This window comes from Tamandua tetradactyla, chromosome 6, assembly GCF_023851605.1.
Source record: "Tamandua tetradactyla isolate mTamTet1 chromosome 6, mTamTet1.pri, whole genome shotgun sequence".
Classification (NCBI taxonomy): Eukaryota; Metazoa; Chordata; class Mammalia; order Pilosa; family Myrmecophagidae; genus Tamandua; species Tamandua tetradactyla.
In genome coordinates, this window is record NC_135332.1 from 115,052,622 (window position 1) to 115,065,337 (window position 12,716).

Here is a 12,716-nt window from a genome sequence, read left to right on the forward strand (position 1 = left end):
TGAACACTATATTGATCACTTACAGGTCACTCTGGGGAGATTGCTGAAATTTTCTGATATTCAGTTTTCCCATGAATGACTTCAATGATGGGTTTTTCATGCTTGGTAACTGAATGGATGAATAGACCTTGTAGGGCTTTTGTGAGGATGATAATACTCAAGGCAAAGCTTGGAACTTAGTAGTCAATAAGTGGTAGCTGCAATTGTTGTTATTAGGCATATGGCAGCTCTTGAAGATTACTGGACAGTGGGAACATGAACAGAATCTGGCTTTCAGATTACTCCAACGTGTGTGTCAATGGGGAAGAGAAAATGTTAAGAGTGGGGAGGTCGGTAGAAACCTTCTGAGTGATCCCAGGGAGAGAGCATGAAGGCTTGAAGGAGGGTTCCTGGGATGGAGCCCTTGATACCCTGGGGTCAGGGTCACTGCTGTGGCCACATGCTGGTGACTAAGAAAAAACCCAGGAAGCTTCTGTGTCATAGGGTGCCAGTGTACCCCAAATATTTTTTCAATTGTTTTTAATCTTTTATTTACAGTGAAGTAGGGGGATGTTTCAAGTCACAATCTAGTTCTAGATGATTCTGATTCCCGATGCACAAGGAACCTCCATTTTAGCATTCTGCTTACGTCTGTCATAGAAACAAATTTCCATGAAGTTAATGAGGCTTCAGCTCTATGGCGTTCTCCCACTATATTTTTCCCTCCAACTCAATGGAGGCCACATAACTATCATGACTCAATATTTACAGCTGGAAAAAAAATCATATGAATATGTTCGAGCCACTAATAACTCATAACCATGGCTAAGTAGAAACCTCAAAGAGAAAGGGTTTACTTCAGCATTTCATCGATTCCCATTTAACCAAACCACTGTCCAGCCTGTACCTTCCCACTAAATGTGTCATAGAAATCCATATTTATTTGTTATTCACAATTTCACTATCAAAATGGAGAGAATCTCTTTGGTCCCTGTCATATTATTATCTCCAAGTTTGCATATTTTTTATGAGAAGTATAAATTCGAGGTAATTACTTACATTCATAATTACTTACAGTCATAAATATAACTGCATCTTTTATTTTGAAGCATAAACGCTGCATTTACCTTTGAAACTAGGATTTGCATCTCACTATTTCAACTGTTTTGCTCATGACTCAGAATTCTCCTGGCAGAAGCAAGGATGAGGTTTGTGGGACAGTCCCAGAGTGCTGTCTGCCCACCACATGATGAGGACAGCTCTGCCAGTCAGAGGTCGAGTCCTGTTTCATGGTGAGGCATGAAATAGTGACAGCTGGAATTTTTGCTCCAAATCCAACTAGTTAGGAGGTGAGGCATATAAAGATCTTTTTTAAACATGACTGGGAATGTAGAAATGCAGCAGTTGGGACAAACAAGAAGAAAGAGGAATAAATATACAACAGGAAGTCAGGATTGTGACTTGCCTGCTGGAGCCTTGTTCCAATAAGACTTGGATTCCTCCAGCTGAAACCATTTATACCCTATCCCAGACTCTGGAACCTACAAAGGAGAATTAGAAGATGCCCTTAGTCCACAAGTTGTGTTAGTATCCCACCATCTTATCAGGTTTCCTGAGCATTCATTTTATATCAGTGGTTTACCGTTGAATTCTCCATGCCTACCATTATATGCCAAACACATAGATGTTCAGCAAAGGTTTGTAAAATGAAATGACCCAATATCTGGGCTCTTGTTTCTTATGATCAAACCTTGTTCTTATGCTCTGATCCAGCATCTAGGTCTCTGGCTTCTATCCCTTGCTTTGCTCTGGATATTATTTTTCATCTCGTCCCTTCCCCTAGGAATAACTGCTAGATGCTGCTGACATTAGTTATCCTCTTCTCCCTGCCTCCTCAGTGTACCCCTCCACACATGTCCTCCTGCCATGTCTATACCTCCCTTCTTATTCACCCTGGGATCTGCTGTCCTTAGCTGTCCTGTGGAGTAGGGCTAACCATGACCTGATTTGTCAGTTACTTTAAAATCCATGAAAGGCAGTTGGACCTGGGAAAATAGGTTACTCTAAGGACTTCTGATGAAAGAGCTTTATCTATGACTTCCTAATAGAGAATATTTAAAATTCTTACTGCATGACCTTTCAGAAAATGCGCTATTGGTCCCCAGCAGTAGTACATCTTGGTGATAGGCAGTCTCTCTTCAGCAGACTATGCAAGGGCCTGATCAGGATTTGTATTAGGAAATGAAATTAATGGGATAGCGCTTATCCTTCTTTCTTCATCTCCCACCCTAACTAACTCTCTTCATGGTAGCAGGGCTCTATTGGAGGATAAACTTATTTATTCACTCAGCTGAGGAAATAAATAAAAACCCTTTAAGGAAGCACTGCAAAGAAAGTGGTTTGACTTTTGCACCTTCCCTGAGGCCAGGAAAGGACAGTGGATCCCACAGTTCACACGGGGGCTGGGATGACAGAGGTTGCTGATTAACATGCTCCTTTGGACTGGTAGCTGGGATCTGGAGAGTCAGCTCTCACAGCAAGGGCTATGGCTGAGTTTCGTGCTCTGACCTTGCAATTGCACCCCTAATTGGGCACACAGTTGCACTTTCATGGCATTTAAACACTTTAAAGAACTCCTACTTGAGACAGAAGGCTACTATGTTGTTTTCCCGAGGGTGCAGTCAGGAAGTAAAGAATGCAGGGGCTCTTTAAGCATAATTAGGCATTTAATTGCACATCTAGACTTCACTGATGGATTTGCACATGCATGTGATTATGATTCATTTGAAAGCACTTCGTTTATTATTCCCTATATTCCATTTCTCTATGAAGAAAATTAGGAAGGGAAATATTCAAAACATTTAATTCTTAAGTCCTATTTCTTTAGTTTCTTTTTAGTTCTAAATTTCCTTCAAGTTTCTACAAAGTTAAAAGAACTACCACAGGGAATTCTACATCTGACTCTTATAAAACACATAAAACAGAACGTACATGACTGTGGGTAGTTTGCAATTAGAGCATAAGTATGTTACAAATGTGGTGTCCCTCATCTACCAATATACCCCTTCTTCCTCTCTACCCGTATTTACGGGTTGAGAAAGACATTGAATATCCCCAAGACACTGAGCAGTAGAGACAAGTCAGGAATATTAATTGCCCTTGGCAGCTTGTTCATTTCCATCATCAAGTCAAGAGACCGGTGGAACATATTTGACTCCATCTTTCTACTGCATGTTTAAGACCTTAAGCAATGCATAACCACCGCGACTTGGGTTGTACAGAAGTATAGACTTGGATATTTTGGTCTGGTTTCTTTTTCTTACCCATCTGCATGGTAGCAGCACAGAAAAAATTTCAAATAAAGATTTTGGGAATGGACCCATATATATTTCTTCATCTTTTCTGCTTTCCTATTTTGAGTGATTTGTGGAAGCTAGAATTCTTGGCATTTCAGGTTTAAGTCCAAGTCTACATGTTGTACTTTTAAATTTACATATTCTAGTTACTGAAAGTCACCTGAGCTATGTTTGCATCTCTACGCTTCCTGCCTCTCCCCTCTAGTTTTCCACAACTTGGACATCTTGAAAGCATCCTATGAGGAGTATTCTCTAACCGGGCTTTGACTTCAATTAAGTTTGGCTTTGCAATAAGCAAACATTGCTAAGAACATGTTATCTAGAGCAGACCTGGCCTAATATAAAACCTCTAGGGATCAACTTGGAACATTATGAAATTCTCAAGCAGTTTTGTAGAGAATGCCTGAACCCATGCCACGAAACCAGGGTGATTTGACAATACTGTGTGCTCATCTAAGGTGGATTTATGTTGAGCAAAAATGAAGGCTAAGTAGTATTATTAGATATTGATTTCTAATCCCTTATCTTTAGGGGACCAGAAATGGCTAGGTTTGTCAAGAAGTTTGTGATAGCTAGTGTGTTACAGAATCATCTGTGTGGCTAGGGAGACATCTGCAAAATATACAGATCCAGGCCTCATCTCAGGCCCTCTGGAATATAAATTGCAGCATGGGGCCAAAGCTCGACATTTGGAAAATGTTGGCCACCTAGTAATTCTGTTTCTTATGCTGTAAAGGAACTATAGGGCTGGGAGAGTAGTATCCTTTCTGCTCCTTCCTGCAATGTGTTTCCTCTTGGTGTGAATATTGCATTGGGCATCGTGGAGTTTGAAGACTTGGATTCAATGTGGAATTATAGAGTTTACTAGCAGTTGTATGGATTTGGGCAGATTGTTTAGTCTCTCTTGGCCTTAATGTCCTTAACTGAAATGGTGGAGATGATAACGAGGGATGAGATCAAGAGCACACATATGCAAGACCCTTAATAGTGTGTCTGGTGCATAGTAGGGCTCATCAGATGGGACGTTCTCTACCATTATTCTGATAGGCTTGTGCCCCATACACTTGTTGTCCATTGTCATTCTAGGTTGGAGAGGTTGAACTTCTGTATTAGGGTCCCTATTATATTTTGCAAAACTGTCTTATACTTTCTTCCTAATAAATAATGTGAAACTGATAAAGAAGCATGTTGTCTGCTTTTACTCATTGGCGTGGTTCTTCTTGCTCTTACTCTAATCCCAGCACTCGGTTTTTATGAGCTGAGGAAGAAGGGATCACTTCCTGATTGGCATCTGAACAGAAAATGGATTCTCCTATTGGGAAGAACCATGGGTCTTCAAACTTCGTGTATAAAATCATTCTACCTTTCTCGGTTAGAGGAAGTATTCTTGAAGCGTGACCATTTCACATCCACTAAGGCATAAGCTACTCTGCTGGGTTACTGTATGTGTGTGTTTAGCTCCTAATATCAGTGTTTTGTTTCCCAACTTGGTGTTGGTGTGGGTCTTCAAGGCCAGGGCTGGGCCGGCCTCTGGGAACAAGGAGATATGAAGTCCAGGCCGCCCTTTGGCACCGTCTCGGCCTCTTTACCATTCTAGTTTAATTGCTTCTCTTATGCATCCGTATTTGTATGTATAACAAACGGTGACTGGCTAATTATGTGGTTCTTAGTAGGAATTGAGTCTCTGCTGGAACCAGCCCAGTCTCTGCCCACTATTTATAGCCTTCATATGTCCCAAATTTTCCAGTTCTGATTTCAAATATTCTATCCCACTGTCTCCAGAAGTGTACTTCATGCTTGTCAGACCACATGTCAATTTATGGTTTGAAAAATATAGTCACAGTATTATTACTGCCACCCCAAATGCCACATTTTCTTACCATGAGATTGGATTCCTGTCTTTTAAAAACAAATTGTACATAAGTAGTTAGTATTAAAAAAATATTTTTCTTGAAATATTCTTGTAAGCAACTTACTCATGCTTTCACCTGAAAACTACGCAGATCTGTGATTAAATGACTGAAATAATAAAGAATTTGATGGCAGCTATCTTTCTTGGGATAGCACTTTTCACTTAGAATTTAATCAGTAGAAAGTAGAATAAATGAATAGGTTGAATGAATATATGAAGATATTCACAGTATCTTAAACTACAGAACTCTGACCTGAATATATTGCTTTTCATCCTGATCATATGTGAAGGCACAGATTTTGCTATATTAAATTAGAGAGATTGAGCCCCTACTTTGTATCAGGCACCGAGGTAAGCGATTTAACCATTCTATTTTATTAAATCTCAGAACACACTGGGGCCCAGGCAACATAATGTTCATTTCATAGATGGGAGAATCAAGACTCAGAGAAATTAAAGAACTAGTTAATGACACTCGGGTATGAACAGTATTTTTTGGAATTAGAACTTAGGCCAGTGGACTACAAAATCTTTTTTATAGATCAGTTTCTCACATTACTCTTCATCTTGCCCAGGAGATGACAGATGAAAATTTAAATAATTTCCCATCAGCCCCCAAATTGCCATTATTTGTTAAAAGATATTTACAAAATTAATCAATATGTAACTGCCTTGCTGCTTTGTTCCAGCTATATCCCTCATGCCTCAATGCTGGGGCAGATACAGATATGATTGGAACAGAGGTAGATGAGAGTGCCTGGGGACTTAGGGGGAGGTTGTCTTGTACATGGACTGCACAGGGAAGCCCTCCAGCAGTTCAGTTTGACTGGACCAAATCTCCAAATCTGGTATTTCCAGTGGTGCATAACCAAGACCCAGGCAATGGAACTACACCTTCACATGTGTCAGAAACCAGAGAGGTGGCTTCCCACAGGACTTCTCCTGTCCCACGCACACTAGTCACTATCACTAGGTATAATCAGTACAAAATGGCTGCAGCTACCTCCAGAAAACCCAAGCCCCTTTCAACCATGTCAACCTCTGTTCCATCTGTGGAAAATTATCTCACGAAAATGTTTATAAATTCAAAGACATGCAGGGAGGTTCTGCATGAGAAATTGCTTCAGGACTTACAACAGCGCCTGCTCTGAAGTTGGTACTTAAGAAATATTGTTGAGTAAATGTACGAGTCAATGGTTCTCTTTCAAAACGTATTATGGTAAAGTCCATAGGTTACTGCAGCATTTCATATAAATATCAGACATGATACCCAAAGCAGAGAAGAATCTTGATTCTTCCTTTGGTGGCAAAGTCAGGGGTTGTCCTCTTTTTAGAGGTCCCTGGATGCTGCAGTGACCATGTCATCCATGAAACTGAAATATCCCAGCACAGTTTCCAATCTGTAATAGGCATTCGATAGTACAGTGTAGGACTCTTGCTTCTCCATGGCCAAGACTATGAATTGGGAATCTGCTCTTGGATCTTGGATATCCATGAAAAGTAAAACTATTTATTAAAAAACACTTTTCAGACTTATTGTCAAGGGAGTCAAGAACAAAAATGTGTGTGCTTTGTGGTTACAGAGATCACACAATTGGTATTGCTGGAAGTGTTGTTTCATGACTAATTTTCTTTCACCTCCCTAAAAAGATGCCCTGAGGCGGCCCCTTGGGAAAACACTGATAAGATTTAAAATGCATGACTTTTAAGCTGATGGAACACTTAACTTTTAAAAGTATTAAAAGACATTTAAATACTTAAATAGAGAACTACTTAAGTATTTTAGATAACCTAAAATATTCTTGGAGAAATTGGGGCTGCATCTGGATTCAGCCATTTTATTTTTTCATTTTAATATGAAAAGTATGCCTGTCTCTAGGAGAGGAAAAAGATCAAAAATTTGAGCCCAGCATCAAATAAGGTGACCTCCTATTCATTAAACATACTTGAGGTATAGTACTGTTTATTAGGGAGAAAAAAATCAAACAAATAGGGGCTTGCAGAGTTAATAGTTGTTTGCAGGACTGTACATTGATTTATTGAAAAAGTCAGAAGCCCTTGCCTTTCAAATATGGCTGGAAATACGCAGTCAGATTGAAAACACTTTCCACTGCATAGCATTATGCTGTTAAACTTTAGAGTAAGAAGCTGCAGAGAAGACAGTCTTCCACTTCTACCAGTTTTAGGCAAAGACGGCAATAAAAAAAATGAAGGCAGCAACATTCTGTTTGTATCTGATATGACTGAGCATAGCAAGATATATTTTTAGTTATTTTGCTAGAATGAAAAATAAGGAGTTGAAGATCAACTCTTAATAAAAGCTAATTATCCTTCCCCTACACCTCCTGGAGAGTGGCCAGCATCAGAATATGAAGTGATCATTTACCTTGGGCTGGGTTTGACAACTGCTGAAGTGTAGCCACCTTTTTGTTCCATATCCAGTAGTGTAGCATCGAGACAGTCGCAGGATGGGGTCCCTCCTGCTGGTAAACTACTATTCCATCTGGCAAAGAGTTTGGAAGGAAGAAAGGGGAAAGTGGAGGATGGGTACCAAGAGGTTGGGGGTCATGTGTGTGCCAAACTGCACTCTGCCCTGCCCCCATGTTCCCCTTTTAAAATGGGCAGAAGTCAGGAACCCCGATTTACATCGGTCATTTCCAACACTGTCCAGTCCATCACAAACGGAAAGTTTGTGGGTAGGGAAGATAGATGACTATGGAAAGAGAATGTTTAAAGGGAAATCTATGGTAAAATTGGTTTGGTTCTATAAAAGGGACTGAAAAAGAATTTAATGAACTCACTGAATTTACTGAAGACTGAATTTCCTATGTCATTTCCATTTCCTCACCTTCATGATATTTTGAAGCTATTGTGTAGCTACACAAATGGCAGACTAAGATTGCATTTCTTTATCTAAGTTTAATGCAATGTGAGTGTAAGATTTATGAAATAGGTAACTTTAATTGGGCTTTTTTTTTTTTCATGGGCAGGCACCCGGAATCGAACCTGGGTTTGCCAGCATGGTAGGTGAGAACTCTGCCACTGAGCCACCACTGCTCACCCTGAATTGGGTTTTTTTTTAAGGAGGAATACGTGTTAATGATCTGGTGTCTATTTTAAGTCATTTAACAGCAGCAAAAAAAAGGCATTCTCTTCTACTACAAAACCTCTAACTTCATATTAGGTATACATTATAGTATCGAAAAGTAGTTCAGTGGAAAAATCACATAGTTTGCATTATAACCTAGCCCTGTGCCTGAGACATGGTGCTCAATAAGTGTTTGTGGAATGAACGAGTGCATGGCCAGGAGCATTTAGCATTCATATAAAGGCTAAACTCACAAATGCTCTTGACACAGCTATGGAACTCAGTCAACTGGTGGCCTGAGGGAACACTTTACCATTACAATCTGTTACTGATACAACTCATGGGGCAGATGCTCATTATGAGACAGGGAATTAATGAAGCCAAGGATCTCAGCTTAATGCCCCAGGGGCCAGTTATCTTTGTTCTTTTCCATGGCTGCTCTACAACCCATAACCTCTGCCAGCTGTCACACACCAGGGCACACTCTGTCGCACAGAGGCCCAGAAAGAAGATTGTGAGTAGATGACCTCAAACCCATTACCACTTAGGGGAAATAAGCTAAAGGCACACTCTCTCCAGAGGGTTCGGTTGCAACAGTGGAATAGATAAAGAACAGTACATTTTGTAGCCGACTGGGCCAGCTGCTATAACAGCATGTTGCGGTTCTGTGTGTAAAATGCCCTGGCCTCGTTTGCAGTAGACAATTCAGCCACATTTGCTGAGTGTGGAGTAGTTCCGAAGCCCTGACTCTAGCTCAACCCACAGAGTTCAAAATAGACTCAGACGTACTACAACCACATACCCTTTTCAGAAACCCCCTTTTACTGAACCCATATATTTCAGATTACTTCAACATTACCTAGTAACATTCTTTGAATAATACACTAGTATATTTTATTCCTGGCAAGCCTCACCTTGATCTGCATTATCATTTAGGCCCCATCTGAAAACACCATTAATTTAAATAAGCAATAGAGACTGAAATAAAATTCCATTCATGCTTAACTCTCCAATGTGGTTTGGAAATGCTTTCTTCTTCAGCCAGTCTTATGTTACATGCTGGATGGTCTTTTCTTTGACCACCTCATAAAAAAGGGCTCATAAATACTTTTCATGTGTTATTTAAACTAGCGGTACTCCCCGAGGCACAGTGCTCCTATTTTTTAAAATCCTTTGTGTATTTCTAAGGCATTTCTAAACCAGTAGCAGAGGTAAAAGCGTAGTCTAAGTTTGAGAGCCATGTTCTGTCACTACCAGGCCACAAATTTCCTTTACTGATAAGAAGAATTCACTTCTCAGCACAATGTTGCCTGATTTAATGCTTTGTTTCCAAAAAAAATAATATGTTGTGAAATAGATGCTCCAGAGTTAGAATGTACGTATCTTTTCTTGATGATTCCGCTGTTGGAATTGTGACCTATCAGCACAAGGATGTCCTGTTTTATTCTGAGGCACATGAGCTGTATTTTCTCATAAAGATCTATTAATTTCTGATTAATGAGGTGGCAGAGAAGATAGAAGAATAGTTGCCTAATGCATAGGCTTATCGTCTGTGTGTGGCATGATCTTGGCTATGAGCCAGAAAGATCCCTCTATTCCTTCTGGCAGGTTGGGGTGGGGTCACCGTCTGGGCTTCACCAATGTCCCGTCTCTCACATGGAGGCCTACCTCAGAGATATCGCAGACTCCGTTCCATATATTGTAGGCAACTAAGCAAATATGCAATAAACTGTGTCGTATGATTTTTTTTGGTTTACCAATGCATATAAAAGTTATGCTTCCACTATGCTGTAGTCTAAGTGCAATATCATTATGTCTATAAAAGATAAAAAAGACAATGTATGCACCTACATTAATTAAAAAAGAATTTATTGCTAAAACATGCTATCTGAGCCTTCAGGGAGACATAATCTTTATGCTGGTGGAGGGTCTTGCCTCAACATTGATGGTTGCCTACTGATTGGGGTGGTGGTTGCTGTGGCAATTTCTTAGAATACAACAACAATGAAGTTTGCTACAGAGGTTGATTCTTCTTTCAATGAAAGACTTCTCCGAAGCCTGTGATGCTGTTTGATAACACTTTACCCACAGTAGAACTTTTCAAAATTGGAGTCGCTCCCCTCAAACCCTGGCACCACTTTATCAACTAAGTTGATGTAATATTCTAAATCCTTTGCTGTCATTTCAACAATATTCACAGCATCTTCACCAGCAGAGCTTCCATCACAAGAAACTTCTTTCTTTGCTCATCTATAAGAAGCAACTGCTCATCCATTCAAGTTTTATGAGAGGGCAACAATTCAACCATATTTTCAGGCCCCACTTCTAATTCTAGTTCTCTTGCTGTTTCCATCACATCTACAGTTATTTCCTTCACCAAAATCTTGAACTCCTCAAGGTCATCCATAAGGGCTGGAATCAATTTCTTCCAAATTCCTGTTAATGATAGTTTGACCTCCTCCTGTGAATCACAGCTGTTCTTAATGGCATCTAGGATGGTGAATGCTTTCCAGAAGGTTTTCCATTTACTTGACCCAGATCCATCATAGGAATCATTATCAGTGGCAGCTATACCCTTACAAAATGTATTTCTTAAATAATAAGATTTTTTTGAAATGACTCCTTGATCCATGGGCTACAGAATAGATGTTGTGCTAGAAGGCATGAAAACAACATTCATCTCATTGTACATCTTCATCAGAGCTCTTGGTTGACCAGGGGCATTGTCAATGTGCAGTAATATTTTGAAAAGAATCTTTTTTTTCTGAGTAGTAGATCTCATCAGTGGATTTAAAATAATCAGTCAACTGTGTTGTAAACAGGTGTGTTCTCATTCAGGCTTTGTTCTTCCATTGATAGCGCATAGGCCAAGTAGATAGAGCATCATTCTTAAGGGCTGCAGGATTTTTGGAACAGTAAATGAGCATTGGCTTGCACTTAAAGTCACCAGCTGCATTAACCCTTAACAAGAAAGCCAGCCTGTCCTTTGAAGCTATGAAGGCAGTCATTGACTTCTCTCTAGCTAGGAAGGTTCTGGGTGGCATTTTTTCCCATTAGAATGCTGTCTTGTCTACATTGAAAATCTGTTGGATAGTGTAGCCACCTTCTTCAATTATCTTAGCTAGATCTTCTGGATAACTTGCTGATTCACCTTGTGCTTTGATGCTACCTAGATGGCTTCTTGCTTTAAACCTCATAAACCAACCTCTGCTAGCATCACACCTTTCTTCTGCAGCTTCCTTACCTCTCTCTGTCATCAGAGAATGCAAGAGAGTTAGGGCCTTGGTCTGGATTAGGCTTTGGCTTAAAAGAATGTTGTGGCTGGTTTGATCTTCTATCCAGACCACTAAAACTTTCTCCATATCAGCATTAGGGCTGTTTTGCTTTCTTATCATTTGTGTGTTCAGTGGAGTAGCACTTTTTATGTCTTTCAAGTATTTTTCCCTTGCATTCACAACTTGCTTACTGTTTAGCTCAAGAGTCCTAGCTTCCGACCCTGTCTATGCTTTGACATGCCTTTCTCACTAAGGGTAATAATTTCTAGCTTTTGGCTTAAAGTGAGAGACATGCGGTTCTTCTTTTTCACTTGAACACTTAGAAGCCATTGTGGGGTTATTAACTGATCTGATTTCAGTACTGTTGTGTGGCAGGGAATAGGGAGGCCTGAGGAGAGGGAGAGAGAAGGGGAATGGCTGATCAGTGGAACAGTCAAAACACACACAACATTTATTAAGTTTGCCAACCTATACAGCTCATGTTGCCCCAAAACAATTATAATACAGCGTTAAAGATCACTGATCACAGATCACCATAACAGATATCTCAGTACTGAAAAAGTTTGAGATATTGTGAGAATTACCAAAATGTGACACTGAGACACAAAATGAACACATGCTATTGGAAAAATGGTACTGATGGGCTTGCTCTGTGCAGGTTTGCCTTAAACCTTCAATTTGTAAAGAATGCAATGCCTACAAAGTGCAGTAAAGTGCAATAAAATGAAGTGTACCTGTATCTCTTTTCCCTATAGTATTTTAGCTCTTTCTTATATTTTTATTATGTGCATCTTTCTTACTTTGAATCACTACTCCATCGCTCATGTCAATTTCATATGAATCCACTATTGCTCCCTATTTCTTACTTAAGTCATAGACTCATAGTAGATCTTTGATTTAGAAGGAAACTAGGAGACAATCTAGCCCACCTTCCCTTCGAATACAGAAGTGCTTCCTTCTGTAGTCCACACGGATTCTCCTTTAATGTTTGTTTCTGTATTTTAAGGAACGAGCAGTTTTCAGCTTTGCAGGTTGTATGTGCATTGTTCAAACTCTTAAAGATTCTAAACATGGATTCCATCTTCATGCTGGTATTTACCTATAAG

General features: G+C 39.8%; 1 protein-coding gene and 1 pseudogene across 3 annotated transcripts in view; one reads left to right on the top strand and one right to left on the bottom strand.

The window, feature by feature from the left end:
- The window catches only part of XKR9 (XK related 9), a 512,237-nt gene that overhangs the window by 455,917 nt on the left and 43,604 nt on the right, over positions 1–12,716 (top strand). The window lies entirely within an intron of this gene.
- Positions 1–12,716, bottom strand: part of LOC143686807 (serine/threonine-protein phosphatase 2A 65 kDa regulatory subunit A beta isoform-like) — a 35,599-nt pseudogene that overhangs the window by 7,958 nt on the left and 14,925 nt on the right.